Below are 19,299 nucleotides of genomic sequence, written 5' to 3' on the forward strand. Positions count from 1 at the left end.
ATAGATTTAATTTCTTGCACTTGTGATAGTCTAAATAATAAAGGAGCTTGAAAACCATCGGTAATTGATAATCTTCTCTATGGATTCGACCTTTAATACCCTATATTCGCTCTCGACTCGTATACTTGCGAAAAATCGCATGCGAGGTATTTAGGATTTATAAATGTAAAACTTGAAGGTGGATAAATTAATTGTATATGTATACCCCGCACTCGTCAGGAAAGGTTGACCCAAGATCATTTTTAAAATTTTAGGTTGATCTTATATGTTTATTGGGCTAGGTAGAGATTGGGCTTAAATATAAGTCCAATTTAAACGTGAGCCCTAATGAACTTCATTAAATTTAGCTCTAATGAATGCTCAATTCGAATAATTATATATAATAAAGTATATAATTAATAATCATATTATAGTTTGTAATTTATATATATCATAGTAATAAGATATAATGTGATATTTATATTTGTGTGTAGACAAAATTATGTGATAATTGTGTACTTCAACCAAGGTTGAAGTAGGTGTGGCGACCCCACTTCCCCTTAAGGCGAACCAAAGGGTTGGCGGGCCGTCTGCCCAACTCTCGCCAGGACTCACGCAAGCATTCTAACCCAAATCCTTTCGAAGGATAACTTAATATATGATAAAACAATTTTTCCCAAAAAGGATCATCTTTAAATCCACATTAACTTCAGAGATAACAATGATAAATTAGCCCGTCGAGGCTCTTAAACTTCCCACGTACTACGTACCAAAGTATAAAGTCGTACCAATCCGGATAGATAAATACACAACTCTCTATTTCAAACTTACAAGCCAAGTAATCGAATTAGGGTTACACATTTTCCAGCTTCACGTGGCAATCCAAAAGAAAGCACATTATCCCAAATAACACATTACAGCCCATAGAATAAGTTATAGTATTCAAATACAATCCAAAAGGAAAACATAAGTAAGCATCCAGCTTTCAGTTTCCAGAACCTGTTAAGGAAAAAAATAAATATGGGGTGAGCTAAAGCTCAGTGGTGCCCCAAAACATGCAATCACATAAATCAAACAGCGAGTAATAATTTAATCAAATTGAACAGTTAGGAAAGCGTGTAACAGCACAAGGTAGGATACAGGGGCTCTCAGGAGCCATTTTCCACGCTTGATCAGATACCATCGTAGTTGACCCTCCGTCAACTTTCACTACTTATAGTCCATGTAGATCCACTTATTTTAATCCTAACCCGTCACCATTCATACCTCTGCTTCGGGCCCGAACTTCGTCTACCGACGCAGTATACTCGAGATATACCCGTATAAAATTAGTCGAGGGATTCACCCAACGACGTTATGGTAGTTGGATTCACCCTCCGTCAACCATTTATTGCATTTTGACAATTATCACATAGCGATTTGATAAAGCGCTTAACCACATAAGCATAAAACAAGTAGGGACACTCACCAAGAGTGAAGTTCAAATGTCAAATTGGGAATCGAATTCCGCGTCCTCGCAATATCCTAGAATATCAAATATTGAAATTATAAGTTTTTAAGCTTATACAAATCGAGGTTTAATATAATACTAGTTTACTTTCCCATAGAAATTTCAAAAATCTACTTAGGTTGAAACTTAACCAAAGTAGTAAAAATGTTTCTTATAGTTTTCTTTGAGGTACTTTTCCTAAAAATAATTAGTATTGTTTTCTTGAAATAAGTCGACAAACCTCTAAACATCAAAGCTAGAAAGATACTTTGAAAATTTCTTTAAATCTACAGTTCTTGCAAAAATTATCACTAAGACTATTTTATCTAAAATAAAGTTTCTTGCCAAGCTAGTTTCTACATTTTTAAATTAAAGTTATAAAAACTCTTATTTTGGAACTTTTCCTACCGAAAAACTATCCAAGGCAAATCTTAAGAAAAGGAAATTAAAATAAGATTTAGGATTTTCAGAAACTAGAGAAATTATTTTTCTATACCTATCAAGGATAGTTGGAGCTAAAGGAAATTTGTCGGTTTTGGAAAAATTTAGGCAAAACACTAGATATTGAGTTTTATCATCTAATACTAGGAAAAATATTTTTGATTAGCTTGATAAAAATTATTCGAGTTCGTAAGATCGAAACAACTTTCACAGCTTCGATTCCAAATCGAAATCACATTATAGCTAAATTTTGTCGACTTGAAGAAATCACGTTTTAAATAGCGAATCACTAGGCTTTGTAAATCATTGGCCCTAGGTTTCAACAAATTCATTTCCAAAAGGAAAATAAAGCAAGTGACCAAGGTTTCGTCAATCATTAGCTCTTGGTTTTTGGCAAATCTCAAATCACATCTCACTTAATTAAAATAACGTAAGGCCTTTAAGCAATTCCAGCAATTTAAGTTCATCACTTTAACACTTATATAAAAATCATTCACATGGCCAAGGGCTTCGTCAATCATTAGCCCCTAGCTCCCAATAGATAATTCTTGTAGCAACATGGCTAACATTTCAAATGTTTAAACTTACTAACAGGTATTTAAAGTCAAGAACCAAATTTTCAACAACTTCATACTCAAGTAATTGTTCCACAGCCACACTTCACTATCTCCAATTTATTCTCCCAAGATATCGAGAGTTTCACATCCATATATCTTATAAACTTTAAAACAACTTGTTCCAGATATTTCAACCATTATGATTTCAAAGAATAATTTCACTTTCAAGCTGGAAATTCTTTCTCAAACTTTGGCAACTACAAGGAAAATTTCCAGCATTCGTATACCCACGTTTTTGGTTAAATCATTCGCGATATCAAATGTTTCATTGCTAAACAACATGTATATCTTAAAATACACCTTTTTCCTGTGTTTCGAAACCATTTTATGCCAAGGAAAATATTCAAACATCAACTAGTGAAATCCGGAAACAATTCAATATTTTCTGCTCAGACGTTTGGTTAGCCAAATTTTCCAGCAACCATTTATCTTGTATAAAATTCTTCCTTGGCTTATTCAGGGATTTAAATACTCAAATTCGGCATATGGATACTTAATTAACTGAGTAACATTTCCAGTAAAAAAAATCAGATGTGATTAACAACACAAGTCATTGAATTTCCAAGAAAATCTCCAGCTAGCCTCGGTTTGAGCTGCACAAAAAAATCCGGTTGCATCTTATTTTTATTTTCAGTTCTAACTCAACTAATTAACTACATGCAAAGCTAAAATTTCTTGTTATTAGCTAGCTAATTATGATTATAGGCTCAAAACAACAAAATTAAACCAAATCAAGATGCATTAACCCAGTCAAGTTCTCGGCAGACCCATAGCTAGGCTTTGGTTCATCATCCGAATGCACAATCAGTGCATGCAAGCGCTGGTATATCTTCATCTACCAGTAATTAGCTTAAACATCATATTTTCACGTAGCTAGTTGCATTTATGCTCAGATTATCAGATTTAAATAGATTACAGCTGCAATTCAGATTTCTGGTTCACATCAATTCCATTTCACTACATCAGAATTTTTCCCCAGGTTCCTGATTTCATCATCCAATCACATAAAATTATCATGCATGGCCCTAATCATAATAATCATCCAAGATTCAGTTAGTTAATCACCATTGCATGCTCAAATCACTTCAGAAAAACACATTAAAGCTGCATTTCCATCTCAGCTACTCGGCAGGGACATTTACCCAAAACAGAAATTTTCTAATAGCTTGATTTCATCATCCGACTGTACCACAATACATGCATGCCTCAAGATAGCTCAAACTACCTCTGATTAATCCTAAAATGATCCAGAATTTTACCTCACAGCAAGCTAAGCTTTCACACGAAAATCTGGAAAACTTTTCTTCCTCTCGGCTCTCACGCACGCGACAGTGGTTGTGGTTGTGGTTGTCGGTGGAGCTGGTGGTGTCGCAGTCGTGAAGTTGGGTGCAATGGAGGTGCAGAATGTGTGGAGCTTGCTCACGGTTTCTCTCTGCCTTCACTCCAGCTTACGGACAGAACAAAACAGAAAGAAGATTGCAGTTCGCGTTCTTCTTTGTCGATGATCGCGAGACAGAGAGGGAATGTGTTTGTGGAGAGGAAATGAGATTGTGGCTTGAGATATGAAAGGGAGAGAAAGGTGTATGGTGCCGGTTTAGGAGAAGAGGTTGAGTGTTAGCAGAGATTGTGTACTGCAGTGGTGAAGATGCCGGTTGGTCAGCTAGGGTGGTGGTGTGTTGAAGTGGTGAAGGATGCGGTTGGCCGGCTGGGGTGGTGGCTGATCATGCTGTCCGAGGAGTTGTTTGGCTGTGCATGGAATGGTTGTGGTGTAGTGGGGGGTAGTTTAGTCTTTTCACATTCTTTCTGATGAACACTTAAGTCCTTGATTCTAGTTTGATCCCAAAAATTAATCCCAAGTATAATTTGATCGCCTAATGACATGCTAATCTTGCAAGGCTTTAATTATCGAAATTCTTATGTTCTAAGTATACATAAGATACTTATATCGTTTTTGTCTAAAATTTATTAATTACAAATTAGTATTAAGGTTCCTTTTAACGCTTAACATTCTTGTTTGATTAATTAAACTATTAAAATCAAGCTTGATCAATATATATAAATCTAACATTTTATGTTAATATGAAAAATTTAATCTAGCTCTAAAAGATATTAACTTAGTCTAGCAAAACCAAGAAATTTCATAACTTAGGAAAATTATATTATTTTTCACATAAACCTGTTTTTACGTACTTAATTGCAAACAAGTAAAGGTAATGCTAGGAATTATTAAGGAATCAAAGAAGTGCAAATGACATATGAAATGTTATTTATATATGCATTTTCAAGGTTCTCACATCCTCCCCTCCTTACAAGGAATTTTGTCCTCAAAATTCAAGCTTACTAGAGAAATAAATCAGGGTACTTGTTCTGCATTTCTTCTTCTAATTCCCAAGTCGCTTCCTCCAGTCCATGATTTCTCCATAACATCTTTACCAGAGGAATTTTCTTGTTCCTTAGCTCCTTTACTTCTCTTTCCAAAATCTTGACTGGCCCTTCTTCATACGTTAACGTCTCATCCACTTCAATTCCTTCTAGTTGTAGCACATGGCTTGGGTCGGGGTAATATTTCCTAAGCATGGAGACGTGAAATACATCGTGAACCTTGGCCATGTTTGCGGGCAACCTTAATTGATAAGCTACATTCCCGACTCGCTTCAAAATTTCAAAAGGTCCGATATACCTTGGCTTTAGCTTCTTACCTTTCTTAGATACTACTCCGCTCTTCAAGGGTTTAATTCTTAGGAAAATCTTGTCTCCTACTTTGAACTCCAAATCTTTTCTCCTTGTGTCGGCGTAGCTCTTTTGTCTACTTTGGGCAGCCTGAAGCCTTTCTCTAATCAGTTTCACTTTTTCCTGGGCTTCTTCTATCCAAGGTATGGCTGTAGGATCTAAAATTTTCTTTTCTCCAACTTCATCCCAATGAATCGGAGATCGACACCTTCTCCCATATAAAGCTTCATAAGGTGCCATTTGAATCGAAACCTGATAGCTATTATTATATGCAAATTCTACCAAGGTCATATATTTATTCCATTTACCTCCAAAATCCAATATACACGACCTCAGCAGGTCTTCCAAAGTTTGAATTGTCCTTTCCGACTGCCCGTCGGTTTGGGGATGATACGCAATACTAAATTTCAACTTGGTCCCCAAAGACTCTTGAAATTTCTACCAAAAACGCGAGACAAACCTTGGATCTCGATCAGATACGATACTCACTGGAATACCATGTAACCTTAGGATCTCTTCTGTGTACAACTTGACCAATTTCTCCAATGAAAAACTCATGCTTACAGGTAAGAAATGTGCAGACTTAGTGAGTCGATCGACTATTACCCAAATGGCATCAAATCCTTTTTGACTTTTAGGCAATCCCGTTACAAAATCCATTGTTATATGTTCCCATTTCCATTCAGGGATTTCTAACGGTTGCAATAAACCAGAGGGTTTCTGATGCTCAGCTTTTACTTGTTGGCAAGTCAAACATTTTTACACATACTCTGCCACATCATTTTTCAAACCTTCCCACCAGTATAATCCTTTTACATCGTGATACATCTTGGTCACTCCTGGATGTATGGTATACTTCAATCGATGTGATTCTTCTAAAATCTCATTCCTTATCTCTTTATCTGCCGGAATCACAATTCGATCTCGAAATCTCAATACTCCTTCAGACCCTAACTTGAAATCTTGGTTTTCCCCTTTTTGCACTTTCTCCAAGTTCTTCTGGATTGTAGGGTCCGTTTTCTGGGCCTCCTTAATACGCTCTAGTAATGGTGATTTCAAAAACAAATTTCCAAATAATATCTTCAATTTTTCCAAGCGTAGGTTCCAACTAGTAACTTCTTTTAACATGTCCCACTCTTTAACCATTAGTCCTGCTATTTGGACCTTTCTACTTAGAGCGTCAGCTACCACGTTGGCTTTTCCTGGGTGGTAGTTAATTGAACAATTATAATCCTCCAAGAATTCTACCCATCGCCTTCGTCTCAAATTTAGTTCCTTCTGGGAGAACAAATACTTGAGACTCTTATGATCCGTAAAAACCTCAAAAGTCACGCCATACAAGTAGTGTCTCCATTTCTTTAAGGCGAAAATCACTGCTGCTAACTCTAGGTCATGAGTTGGGTAGTTCTGTTCGTGCGGCTTCAGTCTCCTGGAAGCATAGGCAATCACTTTACCATTTTGCATTAAAACACATCCTAAACCTTCCCTAGAAGCATCAGAGTACACGGCATAACCTTCGCCTCCGTCAGGTAACACCAAAACAGGAGCGGATGTTAAACGTCTCTTTAACTCCTGAAAACTTGACTCGCATTTTGAAGTCCAAATAAACTTGTTACCTTTCTTGGTTAGCTCGGTCATGGATCCTGCAATCTTCGAAAAATCCTTAATAAATCGCCTATAATAACCTGCTAACCCCAAGAAACTTCTAACTTCAGTTGGAGTTTCTGGCTGCTTCCAATTCATAACAGCTTCGACTTTTGCCGGATCCACGGCAATTCCATCTTTGGAAACTTTGTGCCCTAGAAAGGAAATCTCCTCTAACCAAAACTCGCACTTGCTGAATTTTGCATACAACTTATGCTCTCTTAGTATCTGCAATACTATCTCCAAGTGCGTAACGTGTTCCTCCTGAGTCTTAGAGTATATCAAGATATCATCTATAAAAACCACTACAAACTGGTCCAGGTATTTCTTAAAGACTCTCTGCATTAGGTCCATGAATGCAGCTGGTGCATTAGTTAATCCAAAAGGCATGACTGCGAACTCGAAATGCCCATATCTTGTACTAAAAGCAGTCTTGGGTATATATTCCTTTCTAATCTTCAACTGGTAATACCCTTGTCTTAAGTCAAGCTTAGAGAAGACCACTGATCCTTGTAGTTGGTCGAACAAGCTATCAATCAACGATAGAGGGTATTTATTCTTAATGGTAACCTCATTTAACCCTCGGTAATCAATACATAGCCTCAAACTTCCGTCCTTTTTCTTAACAAATAGAACGGGTGCTCCCCATGGTGAGTCACTCTCTTTCACGAAACCTTTCTCCAAGAGGTCTTGTAATTGAATTTTCAACTCTTTTAATTCGGCAGGAGCCATTCGATACGGAGTCTTAGAAATTGGAGCCGTTCCAGGCACCAAGTCAATCTTGAACTCCACATCTCTTTCTGTGGTAAAGTCTTTAATTCTTCGGGAAAGACATCCGGAAATTCCCATACCACTGGTACATCCTCTAACTTTGCTTGATCGCTGGGAGGATTGATCAAGAAGGCTATAAAACCTTGAGCTCCTTTAGATAACATTTTCCTTACCCGAATTCCCGAGACCATAGCAGAAGATGCTAACCTACCTTTGACATCTAATCTCAGGGTTGCTTCTCCAGGTATACAAAACTCCACCACTTTCGCTCGGCAATCAAGCTTAGCATGATGGTGACCTAGGAAATCCATTCCTATGATAACATCATACCCTTTTATGTCCAAACTGATCAGATCCACTAACATTTTTCGCTCTCCAGCCCAGAATTCGCAATTCTTATAAACTAAGCTAGTGATTACCTTCTTATTACCCATTGGTGTCCTAATTTCAAGCTCAAAGGGTAATCTAACGGGTTGCACATCTATTCCAGACATAAAAGATGGATCTACGAATGAATGCGTTGCACCAAGGTCAATTAACACTTTAGCTAATCGATGAAAAATTGGAAGTGTACCTTCCACAACTTCCGAGGAATCAGGTACAGGTTGATCATCTATAGCATACACTCTGGCCGTAACTGTTGGCCGGCTCCCTTCAGAAGTGTTTGGTCTAACGTTCGGAGTAGTCCCTTCCTGTGACGCCCCGACCAAAGGAGGGTTTCCTTTTATACAGGTTTTGTTGGACAAGCGGTGTAACACAGTTTGCAACTCGGAAAAGAAAAGAAAATTTTCGGAAAAATGCAGGGGCCAAATCCGGCCGAGAATCCGGCCAGTTTCTGGCCGGATAGCTGGCCGGATTGCCTTGCAGTTTTGAAAAAAAAAATATTTTAGCCTCTGCCTCAAATCCGGCCGGAAATCCGGCCAGATTCCGGCCGGATTGTGACGTGTCACAGCCGGTCAGAAACTTTGACCGGCTGTTTCCTTCATAAATATCTGGTTTTTGTTGTCTTTTTCTTCCATTTCTGTTCCTGCTCAACCGAGGCTTTGAGAGAAAGGAAAAACTCTTCAATTTTCTAGCTTTGATTTCTTACTTAATCTTGAGTTTTAACCGATGATTTTGCTAAATATTTCACACAAGTGCTCTCAAGGGTGGTTTAAGGCTCTTGATGGATTGGATTTGGATGGGGTGCTCCATGTTGATAGCTTCTTGAATTTGTGAGGTAAGATGTTTAAGAAAGGTTTTTCTTGTTTGGATAATGCTATATTAGTAACTTGTAGAGGTTGAATGTGTTATTTTGTAGAGTATTTCATGGGTTTATGGAAATTATGGTGATTTTCTGATTTGTTGGGTATTTTTATGATTTTATATGAAGGTCTTGGATTGGATTGGGATTAGTGGTTTAAATGGTGATTAATAGAAGCTCTTGTACGTTATTTATGGTTGTTGCGGAAAATTTCCGAATGTGAAGTGAATTTCCGGTTTCTAGGGTTTCAAATTAGGGATTTTTCCAAGGTTGGCTTTAAGCTTTTAATTGGCTTTGATTGAAGGAAATTATGACTTAATTGAATGTATGGTATTGTTTATAAACCATATGGGTGACTGTGGTTAATTGTTATGAGAATTGGTATTTGTATGGTAGGTTGGAAATGTGTAAAATTTAGGGGTTATGCCGTCCAAATTTTGAGAGTATATGTTTGTTTTGAATTTGAATTGATCTTACTTCATTTTATGGAAATTCTTGTGATTTGGATATTGGGAGGATTAAGTTCCATATTATTGACGGTTCTAAACTTTGTTTAAGTTAATTCGTCCTTGTTTTGGCCTATACATGATTGGTATAGGCTAGTCTCATGTTAAATGGGGATTTCTAGCCCTTAATTGTGATTAGTGATGATTAGATGCAAAGGTCGGTTTAAGAAGGGTGATTTCAGTTTTTCCCTGTTTCTGGACTGAAATTGGACGGCCATTTTCTCTGTGCTCTAGACTGAATCAGCTTTTGCACAAAACATGAAAGTTGTGCGTATAAGAGTTAGCTATCTACCTGCAAAATTTCAAATTGTTTGGACCACTGTAGCCCGAGAAATGACTGAATTACCCCTGACTGGCCATAGACCCTGTTTTGCAGACAGTTTTCTGTCCTCTCTTAGATTTCGATATTTGACCCTGAAATTGTACGTTTTGACTTGGGAAGTCTTCATATAAAATGTTGGCATATGTCTTAGCTTCGTAACGCCATAAGATTCGTGTAAATTGGATAAATGTATTTTCACTTGTGATTAAAATGCCAAAAGGTGGCAGGAACTTGTTAGGTTTAGAATGCCTTTTATTTGACATGCTACTTGTTATCTAGATTTGATCAAGGCAAGGATGTATGCTGGAAAAAGGTTCGTGTGCCGTGGTTGGTGAGTGAACCTCAACTATTTCTCCAAAAGTTACTCTTGAAATAATTCTTGCATTGATTACACGATTGCATCTCATAGTGCATGTGTGTGTGTGCCATAACATTGTGGCTCCGATGAGCTCTTGGAAAAGTCTTGTGCTTAGAACCAACGTTTTCACTACTGTTTATGCATTTTGGAGCACGATGGCTCCTTGTTCTTGTTTATCTGATTACTGGAGCTAAGGGAGCGTTGGATATTTAAGTACAAGGATTTTCACTGGCTCTAAAGAGCATTTTTACGCACATTTGATCGTTAATTCATGATAGCATCTAAATCCCTTATGGTTAAGATTATTTGCTTACTGATTTACTGTTCACTCGCTGAGCTTATAGCTCACCCCAAACGTTTTCTTCTCCCCACAGGGATCGAGGCCAAGGAAGCGCTTGTATTACGTTACACGTATGACCGAATGCCATGTAACTTGTATAGTTTAGATTTGGATTCGTTTGTGTAATTGTTGGGTTAGGGTGACTGTTTGAAGTTGGAGTGGATGGATTATACCTTGTACGGTTTGAATTTGGATTGCCTCTTGTGTAAAAGCTTAGTAGTAAAGTTTGTAATGAATGATTGGACTTGAATGGATGTACGTGTACATTACGCGGCATTTGTGATATGTAATTCATAGAGAATTTGATGTATATATATACGAGATTTATATTGCATTTTACTTGAGGACCGTAGGGAACAACTGAATCCTGGCGAGAGTTGGGCAGGCGGCCCGTTGACCCCTCTGGTTCGCCTTAGGGGAAAATGGGGTCGTTACACTTCCTGCACCTTTGGACATCCAGAAATTTGGTGCTCACTACTTCCGCATTTCAAGCACCTTCCTTGCTTCTTCCAGCAAATATCCATAGAATGACCAGGTTTCTTGCAATACGCACAGGTCACTTGAGAAATTATTGCTCGACCCTCTTGCGAGCTATTCCTAGGTTGTCCTCTTCCATTCGATCCCCCTCTAGCTCCATTGTTTCTTCCCCCTGCATTCCTTGTCCCGGTTCCTCTTGCTAGAGTGCCTCGTGGTGTTCCAAGATTAGTCACTCCACTGGTTCCTCGGCCCATTTTGGCCGGTGGGGCATTTCCAAAAGTCGGCTCCCGACTACTACTAGGAGCAAATCTTTTCTTAGACTGGAAAGATTTCACTTGGGCTCTAGCTACTTCAACTCTCTGGGCTCTCTCGATAGCATCTGTGAAAGTATCTATCCTCACGGCGGCTAAGCTTTCCTGTATTTCCACATTCAAACCCTGTACAAACCTCCGAACACGCCTTTGTTCAGTGGCTATCAATTCAGGTGCAAAGCGGGATAGCTTTGTGAACTGGACTTCATATTCGGCGACACTCATCGCTCCCTGTTTGCATCTAATGAAATCGTCCTCTCTCTTCTCTTGAATGAGAGGTGGAAGGAATTTGGTATTGAACTCCCTTGTGAAGTTCACCCAAGTTCTTGGTGTATGGTTAGTCTCCCAAGTAACCCTTACTAGGTTCCACCAGGAGCGAGCAGCTCCCTCAAACTGGAAGGTGGCAAAAGTCACCTTTCGCTCCTCCGTATAATTTAAGGCGGTGAAGATTTCAGTGATTCTCTCCCACCAGCCTTCAGCCACTTCCGGCTCGGGTCCTCCATAGAATTTGGGAGGTCCAAACTTCAGAAACCTTTCCAGTGCCCGATCATCGGAGTCAGCTGGGCCTCCTGGGTGATGCACTGGTCCAGCGGCTTGGCGTTCAGTCAAGCGCTCGAGGACGTCAGTGATACGGTCAATTGCGGTGGCCACCCGGTCTCCGGCCACGCCCTCTCGCCCTTGGTCTTGATTGACCTCGGGTTCCCTATCACCACCCGCTTCCGGGTGTTGTCTAGTGGGTCTCCCACGGCTCCTTCCTATCACTTGGCGATCCATATTCTAAATATGCCTATTTCGGAAGGATAGGTCAATTAGGCAAAAGTATTATTTATTTATGATTATTACTATTCTTTTTGGTAAATAAAATCAATATGGAATTGGAGAAAAGGTAAATAAAACACTTAACATATATTTCTACGTGAAAGTCATACAAATAACAAGTTGGGACATTTCCAAAAGTAAGGCACATAGACTAGCAAAAATACATACAGATCATACCTTATACAAAATTAGGGATATGGTGCCTCAAAGGTAAGTCATCCACCTAGACAAAATTTGATGACTTAGCTAGTGTTCCTTGCCTAACCATCTATATCTAGTGTAAACAGGTGAGTCCTAATCTAACCCTGAGCAGGGCTATCTGGAGCAACGTCCTCCTCCGGATCCTCCTACGGGTCCTCCTCTGGATCCTCCTCCGGATCCTCCTCTACACCTGCCTGCTCACCACCCTGAATAAAGCTAGTGGCCTCATCCATCATCATCGCGGCATCAGCCCTGATGCCTGCACTCCTATCACGCATCCTTTCGGCTAATCGAGTCGCCCTAGACTTCTGCCGCTCTATCTCCAAACGAGCAGCCTCCAGCAAATGATGCTCAACAGTTAGCCTGATCTCCAAATCGGCTATACGGTCAAACTGGGTATCCACCATGATACTCAACTCCTCTACATCCTGAGTCATGGTGAAGTTAGCGTCCCTTAACTGGCGACGCTCATCATCTAAGGATAACACCAGCTCGTTGGGATACGCGTACATGGCTCTGCACTGGCACCTAGGGTGCCTATCAGCAGGTGAGTAGCGTATATGGGCTCCTCCGCCTCGTGGCCTGTAGGAGATAGACCTAAGGGGCTCTACGTGTCCATTAGCCGCGCTACTACCGTTAGCATGTCCGTTTCCATTCTCCATATCTGCAAAATAATTAAAACTTAAAGGTTAAAACTTAGATAACTAATTAGATCGAATATCACTTAAAGTATCTCTAAGGGTCTCAAATCTTATTCCTAGAGAGGATTAGGGTTTCTAACACATCTACTATATCTCTTGAATAACTTTTTTAACCTAGGCTCTGATACCACCTGTGGCGACCCCACTTCCCCCTAAGGCGAACCAAAGGGTTGGCGGGCCGTCTGCCCAACTCTCGCCGGGACTCACGCAAGCATTCTAACCCAAATCCTTTCGAAGGATAACTTAATATATGATCAAACAATTTTTCCCAAAAAGGATCATCCTTAAATCCACATTAACTTCAGAGATAGCAATGATAAATTAGCCCGTCGAGGCTCTTAAACTTCCCACGTACTACGTACCAAAGTATAAAGTCGTACCAATCCGGATAGATAAATACACAACTCTCTATTTCAAACTTACAAGCCAAGTAATCGAATTAGGGTTACACATTTTCCAGCTTCATGTGGCAATCCAAAAGAAAGTATATTATCCCAAATAACACATTACAGCCCACAGAATAAGTTATAGTATTCAAATACAATCCAAAAGGAAAACATAAGTAAGCATCCAGCTTTCAGTTTCCAGAACCTGTTAAGGAAAACAATAAACATGGGGTGAGCTAAAGCTCAGTGGTGCCCCAAAACATGCAATCACATAAATCAAACAGCGAGTAATAATTTTATCAAATTGAACAGTTAGGAAAGCGTGTAACAGCACAAGGTAGGATACAGGGGCTCTCAGGAGCCATTTTCCACGCTTGATCAGATACAATCGTAGTTGACCCTCCGTCAACTTTCACTACTTATAGTCCATGTAGATCCACTTATTTTAATTCTAACTCGTCACCATTCATACCTCTGCTTCGGGCCCGAACTTCGTCTACTGACGCAGTATACTCGAGATATACCCGTATAAAATTAGTCGAGAGATTCACCCAACGACGTTATGGTAGTTGGATTCACGAGTCGAGGGATTCACCCAACGACGCAACTACATTTAGATTCACGGATTCATATGTTTGGTAGTTGAATTCACGAGTCGAGGGATTCACCCAGCGACGCAACTACATTTAGATTCACTGATTCATTAGAAAATGTTTCACACACGTCACCACTCGAACGGCTAGTTCGATAAAGTACACACTGCTCACTTCGATGGATCAGAAACCATTTATTGCATTTTGACAATTATCACATAGCGATTTGATAAAGCGCTTAACCACATAAGCATAAAACAAGTAGGGACACTCACCAAGAGTGAAGTTCAAATGTCAAATTGGGAATCGAATTCCGCGTCCTCGCAATATCCTAGAATATCAAATATTGAAATTATAAGTTTTTAAGCTTATACAAATCGAGGTTTAATATAATACTAGTTTACTTTCCCATAGAAATTTCAAAAATCTACTTAGGTTGAAACTTAACCAAAGTAGTAAAAATGTTTCTTATAGTTTTCTTTGAGGTACTTTTCCTAAAAATAATTAGTATTGTTTTCTTGAAATAAGTCGACAAACCTCTAAACATCAAAGCTAGAAAGATACTTTGAAAATTTCTTTAAATCTACAGTTCTTGCAAAAATTATCACTAAGACTATTTTATCTAAAATAAAGTTTCTTGCCAAGCTAGTTTCTACATTTTTAAATTAAAGTTATAAAAACTCTTATTTTGGAACTTTTCCTACCGAAAAACTATCCAAGGCAAATCTTAAGAAAAGGAAATTAAAATAAGATTTAGGATTTTCAGAAACTAGAGAAATTATTTTTCTATACCTATCAAGGATAGTTGGAGCTAAAGGAAATTTGTCGGTTTTGGAAAAATTTAGGCAAAACACTAGATATTGAGTTTTATCATCTAATACTAGGAAAAATATTTTTGATTAGCTTGATAAAAATTATTCGAGTTCGTAAGATCGAAACAACTTTCACAGCTTCGATTCCAAATCGAAATCACATTATAGCTAAATTTTGTCGACTTGAAGAAATCACGTTTTAAATAGCGAATCACTAGGCTTTGTAAATCATTGGCCCTAGGTTTCAACAAATTCATTTCCAAAAGGAAAATAAAGCAAGTGACCAAGGTTTCGTCAATCATTAGCTCTTGGTTTTTGGCAAATCTCAAATCACATCTCACTTAATTAAAATAACGTAAGGCCTTTAAGCAATTCCAGCAATTTAAGTTCATCACTTTAACACTTATATAAAAATCATTCACATGGCCAAGGGCTTCGTCAATCATTAGCCCCTAGCTCCCAATAGATAATTCTTGTAGCAACATGGCTAACATTTCAAATGTTTAAACTTACTAACAGGTATTTAAAGTCAAGAACCAAATTTTCAACAACTTCATACTCAAGTAATTGTTCCACAGCCACACTTCACTATCTCCAATTTATTCTCCCAAGATATCGAGAGTTTCACATCCATATATCTTATAAACTTTAAAACAACTTGTTCCAGATATTTCAACCATTATGATTTCAAAGAATAATTTCACTTTCAAGCTGGAAATTCTTTCTCAAACTTTGGCAACTACAAGGAAAATTTCCAGCATTCGTATACCCACGTTTTTGGTTAAATCATTCGCGATATCAAATGTTTCATTGCTAAACAACATGTATATCTTAAAATACACCTTTTTCCTGTGTTTCGAAACCATTTTATGCCAAGGAAAATATTCAAACATCAACTAGTGAAATCCGGAAACAATTCAATATTTTCTGCTCAGACGTTTGGTTAGCCAAATTTTCCAGCAACCATTTATCTTGTATAAAATTCTTCCTTGGCTTATTCAGGGATTTAAATACTCAAATTCGGCATATGGATACTTAATTAACTGAGTAACATTTCCAGTAAAAAAAATCAGATGTGATTAACAACACAAGTCATTGAATTTCCAAGAAAATCTCCAGCTAGCCTCGGTTTGAGCTGCACAAAAAAATCCGGTTGCATCTTATTTTTATTTTCAGTTCTAACTCAACTAATTAACTACATGCAAAGCTAAAATTTCTTGTTATTAGCTAGCTAATTATGATTATAGGCTCAAAACAACAAAATTAAACCAAATCAAGATGCATTAACCCAGTCAAGTTCTCGGCAGACCCATAGCTAGGCTTTGGTTCATCATCCGAATGCACAATCAGTGCATGCAAGCGCTGGTATATCTTCATCTACCAGTAATTAGCTTAAACATCATATTTTCACGTAGCTAGTTGCATTTATGCTCAGATTATCAGATTTAAATAGATTACAGCTGCAATTCAGATTTCTGGTTCACATCAATTCCATTTCACTACATCAGAATTTTTCCCCAGGTTCCTGATTTCATCATCCAATCACATAAAATTATCATGCATGGCCCTAATCATAATAATCATCCAAGATTCAGTTAGTTAATCACCATTGCATGCTCAAATCACTTCAGAAAAACACATTAAAGCTGCATTTCCATCTCAGCTACTCGGCAGGGACATTTACCCAAAACAGAAATTTTCTAATAGCTTGATTTCATCATCCGACTGTACCACAATACATGCATGCCTCAAGATAGCTCAAACTACCTCTGATTAATCCTAAAATGATCCAGAATTTTACCTCACAGCAAGCTAAGCTTTCACACGAAAATCTGGAAAACTTTTCTTCCTCTCGGCTCTCACGCACGCGACAGTGGTTGTGGTTGTGGTTGTCGGTGGAGCTGGTGGTGTCGCAGTCGTGAAGTTGGGTGCAATGGAGGTGCAGAATGTGTGGAGCTTGCTCACGGTTTCTCTCTGCCTTCACTCCAGCTTACGGACAGAACAAAACAGAAAGAAGATTGCAGTTCGCGTTCTTCTTTGTCGATGATCGCGAGACAGAGAGGGAATGTGTTTGTGGAGAGGAAATGAGATTGTGGCTTGAGATATGAAAGGGAGAGAAAGGTGTATGGTGCCGGTTTAGGAGAAGAGGTTGAGTGTTAGCAGAGATTGTGTACTGCAGTGGTGAAGATGCCGGTTGGTCAGCTAGGGTGGTGGTGTGTTGAAGTGGTGAAGGATGCGGTTGGCCGGCTGGGGTGGTGGCTGATCATGCTGTCCGAGGAGTTGTTTGGCTGTGCATGGAATGGTTGTGGTGTAGTGGAGGGTAGTTTAGTCTTTTCACATTCTTTCTGATGAACACTTAAGTCCTTGATTCTAGTTTGATCCCAAAAATTAATCCCAAGTATAATTTGATCGCCTAATGACATGCTAATCTTGCAAGGCTTTAATTATCGAAATTCTTATGTCCTAAGTATACATAAGATACTTATATCGTTTTTGTCTAAAATTTATTAATTACAAATTAGTATTAAGGTTCCTTTTAACGCTTAACATTCTTGTTTGATTAATTAAACTATTAAAATCAAGCTTGATCAATATATATAAATCTAACATTTTATGTTAATACGAAAAATTTAATCTAGCTCTAAAAGATATTAACTTAGTCTAGCAAAACCAAGAAATTTCATAACTTAGGAAAATTATATTATTTTTCACATAAACCTGTTTTTACGTACTTAATTGCAAACAAGTAAAGGTAATGCTAGGAATTATTAAGGAATCAAAGAAGTGCAAATGACATATGAAATGTTATTTATATATGCATTTTCAGGGTTCTCACAGTAGGTCTGAAACCCTAATGCTTTTATGAGCTGAGTATGCACCTTACGAAATAAGTTTGAAGCCCAAAATTTACTACTTTAGCCATTTTTTTGATTGAATTTAGTTTCGACTTGTCGAAACTTAACTCAAAAAATCCAACTGACAAGTGTACCGACATATCTGATAAGTGCATATTTTACATTTTTTTAACTGTATTTTATTAGTTAGTTTTGGTGTGTTTTAATTAGTTTTATAGCTAATTAACTAAGTTGCTAGTGAGTTTATGCATTTTGTTATTTAAGTGGTAAAAATTGCATTTCTATGAATTTTAATGGTGAAAATTTCATATTTTTGTAGGTTTAATAATTCAATCACCAAATGGCATGATTTGAGAAGATAATTGGATGATTAATGATGGTTTGAAGTGATAAAAAGAGAATATGAAGTGCAAAAGAGGAAATGCAATCAAGAACAAAAGAAAAAAAGTTTTCCAGTATGATACCTTATGGTATTTCAGCTATATCTTGAGTTACAAGTATTGGATTGAGAGCTCCAAATTGGATGATTTTTAATTCATTGGAAAGCCAACTCAATGAGCTACAACTTTCATGTTTTATACAAGAGCTATTTCAGCCTCTATTATTAAGAAAATATCAGTTAAAGTTAGACCAAAAACAGAACAAGTAAATCCGAGTTTGGATCTGTACTAAACCTGACTTCGGATAAACTTCTGTAATCAGAGGCTACATCCAAAAGGAGGTTTGAGCTCAGATCCCTATGTTACAGGTCTCGGATCCTAATGTGCACTGAAGATAAAAATGAAGAAAAATGTGATCCGAGGGGTATTTTGAGCGATCCGACCTCGGGTCTTACCCTTGGATCCTTAATTGCAGCTCTGCAACTTGTGCTCTATTCACACAAACTTTATGACCAATTTATTTGCAGGAAATCCAGTTGGAACTGAGCAAGCACGTATAGAGAATTCAAGAAGCATCATTTGGTGATTCCAAAGATCAATTTACATCAGCTTTAACAACTCACCTTGAGCTTGAATTCCTCTATAAATAGAGGACTTGGAGAACATTTTTACAACTTGGAAGGCTTGAGAAACTCCAAAAAAATGTAGTTTTCACTAAAATTTTCTTAGTTCATTAGTTAGGATAGTATAGAGTAGTTAGTATTATTTATCCATCTTGTATTTGTAGTTAGATTTGGATGAAAATTGAGAAACAAAGATGGAGAGTTTGAAGCTCGTGTGACAAGGCTGACTTCTCTCCTTTCACTTTTTCTTTGTATTTGATTTCATGTTTAGCTATAATACAAGTTTAGATTTGTTTTTTTCATGTTTAGTTAAAGTTTATGCTTAGAGTTATGGATGAATTCTATATCTTGTTAGTGATATTTATTTGGTTATTTGATGATATTATTTTAAGCAAGTTATTTATCACTTTTGCTTATGTAATCATGATTAACTGGTCATTAATTGTGATAATCTTAAGGTGTTAAGTTTGCAATGAAAATTGAAATTTAGTACTAGTTCAAGGAAGTGATAAATTTAGCGAGTACACTTGCGAAAGTAGAGGTGCATCTTTGTGGATTAGTGACTTGTTTCATATAATTTCATAGAAAGAAATAGGCTTGTAGTTAGTTTCATAACCACAAAAGGAGGTATGAATTAATTATAGGTATAGTTGGTACATCGGCGAAAGCGGGTAACACGTATATTAGGAAACCACAAGAGT

Source organism: Coffea arabica, chromosome 1c, assembly GCF_036785885.1.
Source record: "Coffea arabica cultivar ET-39 chromosome 1c, Coffea Arabica ET-39 HiFi, whole genome shotgun sequence".
NCBI classification, from domain to species: Eukaryota; Viridiplantae; Streptophyta; class Magnoliopsida; order Gentianales; family Rubiaceae; genus Coffea; species Coffea arabica.